This window comes from Rana temporaria, chromosome 3, assembly GCF_905171775.1.
Source record: "Rana temporaria chromosome 3, aRanTem1.1, whole genome shotgun sequence".
NCBI lineage: Eukaryota > Metazoa > Chordata > Amphibia > Anura > Ranidae > Rana > Rana temporaria.
The window spans coordinates 204756764-204764728 of NC_053491.1; positions in this window are offsets into that span (position 1 = coordinate 204756764).

The following is a 7965-nucleotide window of genomic DNA, read 5'->3' on the forward strand; positions in this document are numbered from 1 at the left end:
ATTTCGGCCGCGATTTAAGAGACATCTGTGCAGGGTTCAATGTAAATCGCGGCCTGAAATCGCAAAAAGTAGTACAGGAACTACTTTTTGAAATCGGTGCAGCGGCGTCGCACTGATTAGGACAGTGCCATTGCCGACAATTGCCGGCAAATGCTGCCGATTTGAGATGCGATTTAACATGTGAAATCGCATCTCAAATCGTACCAAATCGTACCCAGTGTGAACCTGGGCTTATGCATATATTAACAATCCTTTTCCTAGTTAATACTTACTATTTTAGGTAAAAATACTATAACAAAATGAAAAAGAGGGGTGTACTGCACTAATTTGATAAATAGTAAAGCGGCATTTAAAATGTTATACAAAACTAATAATAATGGTCAAAGGAAGAGCGGCGCTGGTGATAATGAAATGCAAGATAAATATCAATTAAAATTATGAAACACTGACTGAGTGACTGAGTGAAATGTTTTTTTTATATCTGTAAATAGGTCTGTGAGACCTCAATAGGATAACAAGAAGGGGTTAATTCCTAAATTAGGTAGAAACCTGAGAATTATCAAGTGAATAAATAGCAGTCCGTGTGAACAAACCAAAAAAAACTTTAGGAATACCATTAACAAAGCGTCAAAGGTAAAAAATGTCAATATAATAAAAATGAATGCAGAGTGTCCATATAAACTTAAATATCCCCAGTGTTCAACGAATCCAATAATCCAGGAAAAAGTTCTGACAGGATAGTGCCTCCACCAAACAATAACACTGCCGCTTACCAGATGGACGTGATCTCTAATTATAGGAGATCAATATGCGCATACAGTAGGTGAACCCGATTTTGTGTCAATCTCTCTCTCTTTCTCGGCGAGATTGAGCACCTACGAGCCCCATCGCGGGAGCCAGCGCCGAGCTGGCTTGCCGCGATGGAGACAGAGTCGTCATAGAAGCGACGGGAGATCCGACTTGGATTCCCGCCAATTCTACACGTGTGCGGCGTTTGTTATGAATCCTGAGGGGGAAGTCCCCGCCGGATTTTAAATAAAAATCCGGCATGGGTTCCCCCCTCAGGAGCATACCGGGCCCTTAGGTCTGTTATGGGTTGTAAGGAGAGCCCCCCTACGCCGAAAAAAACGGCGTAGGGGGTCCCCCTACAATCCATACCAGACCCGTATCCAAAGCACGCTACCCGGCCAGCCAGGAAGGGAGTGGGGACGAGCGAGCGCCCCCCCCCCCCTCCTGAGCCGTACCAGGCTGCATGCCCTCAACATGGGGGGGGTTGGGTGCTCTGGGGCAGGGGGGCGCACTGCGGCCCCCCCACCTCAGAGCACCCTGTCCCCATGTTGATGAGGACAGGGCCCCTTCCCGACAACCCTGGCCGTTGGTTGTCGGGGTATGCGGGCGGGAGGCTTATCGGAATCTGGGAGCCCCCTTTAATAAGGGGGCCCCCAGATACCGGCCCCCCCACCCTAAGTGAATGAGTATGGGGTACATCGTACCCCTACCCATTCACCTGCAAGAAAAGTGGTAAAAACACAAATAAACCACACAGGGTATTAAAATATTTTATTAGTCTGCTCCGGAGGCCTCCCCTGTCTTCTTTATTAGCTCTTTTACCAGGGGAGGCTTCTTCTTTGACGTCTTCGGGTGGGTGGGGGCCGCCGTCTGGTTCTCTTCCACCGCCGGGGGGGGGTCGCTTTTAAAAAAGCCCCCACCCCCCGGCGGGTTTCCTCCGGCGTCTTTGGCGGGGGGGCTTCTTCTTCCGCTATCCCGACGGGTCTTCTCCGCTATCCGGGGGGTCTTCTCAACTCTCCGGGGGTCTCCTTCTATGTTCGCCGCTCTCCACTGTTGACTCGGCGCACCCCGGTTCTTCGTCTCGCTGTCCGGTGCCTTCTTCCGTGCTGTACGTCTTCTTCTCCTTCCGTGCTGTGAGTTCTTCTTCCGTGCTGTGACGTCATGTTCTTCACTTCTCTTCTTCTTCCGATGTTGACACGCCGGCTCTTCTCGCTGAAATGACTGATGCGCGCCTTGCATCGGACCTATATAGGCCTCACAGTCCCATCATGCTCTGTACCTACCCATGTGATACCTACAGTACCCACGTGGGTAGGTATCACATGGGTAGGTACAGAGCATGATGGGACTGTGAGGCCTATATAGGTCCGATGCAAGGCGCGCATCAGTCATTTCAGCGAGAAGAGCCGGCGTGTCAACATCGGGAGAAGAAGAGAAGTGAAGAACATGACGTCACAGCACGGAAGAAGAACTCACAGCACGGAAGGAGAAGAAGACGTACAGCACGGAAGAAGGCACCGGACAGCGAGACGAAGAACCGGGGTGCGCCGAGTCAACAGCGGAGAGCGGCGAACATAGAAGGAGACCCCCGGAGAGTTGAGAAGACCCCCCGGATAGCGGAGAAGACCCGTCGGGATAGCGGAGGAAGAAGCCCCCCCGCCGAAGATGCCGGAGGAAACCCACCGGGGGGTGGGGGCTTTTTCAAAAGCGACCCCCCCCGGCGGTGGAAGAGAACCAGACGGCGGCCCCCACCCACCCGAAGACGTCAAAGAAGAAGCCTCCCCTGGTAAAAGAGCTAATAAAGAAGACAGGGGAGGCCTCCGGAGCAGACTAATAAAATATTTTAATACCCTGTGTGGTTTATTTGTGTTTTTACCACTTTTCTTGCAGGTGAATGGGTAGGGGTACGATGTACCCCATACTCATTCACTTAGGGTGGGGGGCCGGTATCTGGGGGCCCCCTTATTAAAGGGGGCTCCCAGATTCCGATAAGCCTCCCGCCCGCATACCCCGACAACCAACGGCCAGGGTTGTCGGGAAGGGGCCCTGTCCTCATCAACATGGGGACAGGGTGCTCTGAGGTGGGGGGGCCGCAGTGCGCCCCCCTGCCCCAGAGCACCCAACCCCCCCATGTTGAGGGCATGCAGCCTGGTACGGCTCAGGAGGGGGGGGGCGCTCGCTCGTCCCCACTCCCTTCCTGGCTGGCCGGGTAGCGTGCTTTGGATACGGGTCTGGTATGGATTGTAGGGGGACCCCCTACGCCGTTTTTTTTCGGCGTAGGGGGGCTCTCCTTACAACCCATAACAGACCTAAGGGCCCGGTATGCTCCTGAGGGGGGAACCCATGCCGGATTTTTATTTAAAATCCGGCGGGGACTTCCCCCTCAGGATTCATAACAAACGCCGCACACGTGTAGAATTGGCGGGAATCCAAGTCGGATCTCCTGTCGCTTCTATGACGCGCTTGCTGGGATGTGCTGTCACTATTCCAGTGAGTGCGATGTCAGCGAGATCTCGGCACCATGTCGCCGAGAATCAGCGCGATGCTGTCGTGCTAAAAACACAATATCACAAACACCTACTGTATGGTTGATATCCCAGCCTGGGGTCTCTATTGGTAGCAAAAATCCCTCAGTGTGGTTCAATATTGCCGTGGTCATGGGATATTTAAGTTTATATGGACAATCTGCATACATTTTTATTATATTCACATTTTTTACCTTTGACGCTTTGTTAACCACTTAAGACCCTGACCTTTAGGCAGCTAAAGGACCTTGGCAGTTTTTGCGATTCGGCACTGCGTCGCTTTAACTGACAATTGCGTGGTCGTGCGACCGGGCTCCCAAACAAAATTGCCGTCCATTTTTTCCCACAAATAGAGCTTTCTTTTGGTGGTATTTGATCACCTCTGCGGTTTTTATTTTTGGCGCTATAAACAAAAATAGAGCGACAATTTTGAAAGAAAAACAATATTTTTTACTTTTTTCCTATAATAAATATCCCCCAAAAATATATAAAACATTTTTTTTCCTCAGTTTAGGCCGATATGTATTCTTCTTCCTATTTTTGGTAAAACAAAATTGCAATAAGCGTTTATCGGTTGGTTTGCGCAAAATTTATAGCGTTTACAAAATAGGGGATAGTTTTATTATTTATTTATTTTTACTACTAATGGCGGCGATCAGCGATTTTTTTCGTGACTGCGACATTATGGCGGACACTTGGGACAATGTTGACACATTTTTGGGACCATTGTCAATTTCACAGCAAAAAATGCATTTAAAATGCATTGTTTATTGTATAAAATGACAATTGCGGTTTGGGAGTTAACCTCCCTGGCGGTATCCCCGAGCGTGACTCTGGGTGGATTTTCAATGCCAGGATCGGTATCCCCGAGTCATGCTCGGGGTAGCTGTGCAGAGTGTGCTGCGGCGTGGCTTACCTGCTCGCTGAATCCACAGACAAGTTACTTACCTTCTCCCTGGATCCAGCGATGCATCCCCGCTGTGTGAGCGAGCGGGTCCTTGCTCGATTCACAGTGTCCCCGTGTGCCGCCGATCTCCGTTCCCTGTGACGTTACGACGCACGGGGGGCGGAGAACGGCGCCACATTCAAAAAAGTAAACAAACACATTACATACTGTATACTGTAATCTTATAGATTACAGTACTGTATGTAAAAACTACACACCCCCTTGTCCCTAGTGGTCTGCCCAGTGCCCTACATGTTATTTTATATAATAAAAACTGATTATTTGATCAACTATCTAGTATTTCTTAAAAAGACACCATGTAGGGTAAAATGTCTATGCAAAGGACCCCGTTCTGACCTACTTATACTCACCTTGCCAGTGATCTCCCCTGTTGTCCCTTCCTTCATTACAGCTGGTGACTCTACCTGGAACTTCCACTAGGGGGGATATGTGACCTGCTCCCCTGTAACAGTGTTCAGTCATAACAGCCAATCACTAGGCTTAATGACATTTCTTCCCCTGGATCACTAATTACAGCAACGGCTTTGATGGAGGATGGAGCAGTGCGGGAATGCATAAAAAGTGAGTATATGGGGGTTTGGAGAGGGGGGAGTTAGCAGAGACCCCACCACTTTGCTCTGCATGTGTAAAGTAACAATGTCTCAAAGATGTGGTGTATATTCCATGTTCATGTTTATTTTCTAAAGATTTAATTTACAAAACATTATTTCACTCTATTATCATATTGGCAAAGCCAAGGTTTCTCACAGTCAACGTCCTAAGCAAATTCAGTAGACACAGATAACAATCTACACTGTCTCATTTATTCTCTCATGTTTTCCTTTAAAGTGATCTTGCTAGCACTCTCTTTTAACTAAGTGGTGTTATCTGCAGTATCAGTTCTCTCCTAATTTAAACAATTTCCAATCTGCATGTGATAAGGCGTCTGTAATTGTAGCCTTGCCATCCATAATATTTGGGCTGTATACAAATGCAATGCCATTCTACACCCTGTCTTTCTTTGTTTACAGTCATTATTACATTAGCTAACAATGCACATAGAGGAAGTTTGTGTTTTGGGAAAAGAAAATGCCTGTTTAGAATGAATTTCTGATTATTTAAAGAATTAAAGGAAACCAAGGTTGAGAAAATCATGCAGCCTATCACTACTGGCCACTACATCTGAAAACATTAATTGGTTGTTAGCCTAAAGCCATAGATGGACAGAATTTTGAATGAACATTCTTAGGAAAAGTCTTATGCCGCGTACACATGACCGTTTTTCGGGATATAAAAAATTAAGTTTTCAATGGTCTAGAAAAAACAAAGTTTTTTTCAACCCGATCGTTAAACCGGCCATGCCTACATACACGATCATGAAAAAAAAAAGCTCTAGCAAAAGGCGGTGACGTACAACGCGTACGACGGCACTATAAAGGGGAAGTTCCGGATGACGCCACTCTTGGGGCTGCTTTTTCTGATTCCGTGTTAGTAAAAGACAATTCACACTTTTCAGTCTGTTACAGCGTGATGAATGTGCTTACTCCATTACGAACGCTAGTTTTACCAGAACGAGTGCTCCCGTCTCATAACTTGCTTCTGAGCATGCACGTTTTTTTCATGTCGTTAAAGCCCACACACGACCATTTTTTACTACGTTAAAAACGACAAAGTTAAAAACGACGTGAAAAATTAGAGCACGTTCTAAATTTTTTAATGCCCATTTTTTACATCGTGAAAAATGCTCTGGAGCCCACACACGATCGTTTTAAATGATATAAAAAAAAACGTAATTTTTTACAACCCGAAAAAGGGTCGTGTGTATGCGGCATTAGGAAAATTCTCAGAACATTCAAATCGTTCAAAATATTTTGTTTGCTTTTACCTTTTTTTTTAGAATGAATGGACTTTCAAATGAAAACTATACACACTGTAGTATAATTGTGCATTTATTCGAGAAAAATTTTCCATCCTGATCCTTTGAAACAACTTATCACTCCGATCGAATACAAACATCAATTTGACTCCACAGGTGTGGGTGGACAGTGTTTATGGTGGTACCTGGCGGAACGTCAATTTGACTCCCCAGGTATGGGTGGACAGTGTTTATGGTGGTACCTGACGGAACGTCAATTTGACTCCACAGGTGTGGGTGGACAGTGTTTATGGTGGTACCTGGCTGAACGTCAATTTGACTCCACAGGTATGGGTGGACAGTGTTTATGGTGGTACCTAGCGGAACATCAATTTGACTCCATAGGTGTGGATGGACAGTGTTTATGGTGGTACCTGGCGGAACATCAATTTGACTCCACAGGTGTGGATGGACAATGTTTATGGTGGTACCTGGCGGTTGATAGAGTTACTTGATGCTCAAGTCCTGGAAGACTGAGCGGGTGGTTTGGTTTAGGTATGGTACAACAAAGGTTAAAGTTTATTATATTTGTTTTGAAAGGGGCCACGGCCATAATTTTTCACACTTCAGTTTCGTTGTTTTTTTTTGTTAACTATCTTGATTGATCAGATGGTGATAGTAAGGTGGGATCGGGATGGTTGTTTGTGGGGTTCTACAGAAAATTCTTAGGCAAAGTCTTAGGCAAATTCTCAGAACATTCAAATGTCATTCAAAATATTTGTATACATTTTTTCTGGAATTAATGGACTTTACCAAATGAAAACCATATACACTATTAGAAATGAATTTATTCAAGAAAAAAATTATATCCTTCACCTTCGAAACAACTTGTCACTGTGATCTATGGCCTGCTTATATCAATGTAATTGCAGACAATAATCATACAGACATGTCCTGTAAATGTAATTTTTATATTTTTAGCAGAACAAAAATATCAGTAATCAATCAGGAACTTTCATTTTAGTTGTTCAACTTTCTGCAAGGCAGTTTCGGCTAAGGGATGTCGGCCAGGATCACAGAGGAACCTACACCCTACAAATCTTTCTTGATCTGACGGCAAACATTTAGATTGAGTGAACATTCTATAATGCTTTCTATAGCAGGGTTTCTTAAACTTTCTAATCCCAGAAACCAAATAGGAAAATTATAACCATAAAGGGAATCAAGAGGAGAATTATTACCAAAATTTCAGAAAAGCAAAACAGAGACAAATAACAATGACCATATAACTCAGTGGGGACATATTGCAATTTCTGCAAGCTTAAGTAAAGCTGAGAAAGATCAATTCTTTGTTAAAATATATTTCTGATATTTTCAACTAGCACTGGGGTTGTTTCAACTCACAACCTTGTCTGTTTAATCCCTTAGCCCTCCCCCTACCTTGCATGCACTCCGTCCCTTATGTGTCTCCTCATTCAATCATATTAATTTAATTGTTGCACTGGTTTTGAAAAGGATGGTATCCAAGTGGGAGTATGTATTACCCTTTAAATACGTAAAAATGAACATTTTATTTGATTCATCAACCACAAACCAATTCCATCATATTCACATTCAATGTGGAGAGGAAAATCACTCCCGCCGAGAGATTGTACAGAATACAATGATCAGTGTTGCCACTATAGCATGTGGGACTAATCTTTCCAGAAAAACCGGATAGGCTTGTTGTACACAAAAATTTTGTGTGGGCAGTCATTGCTGACCTCTCTTTGTGAAAATGCTAGCTGCCTGGCTGTCATGCTGACACTTTTCTTTCAATGTTGCAAGTCCCCAACCCGAAAGTTGCAGAT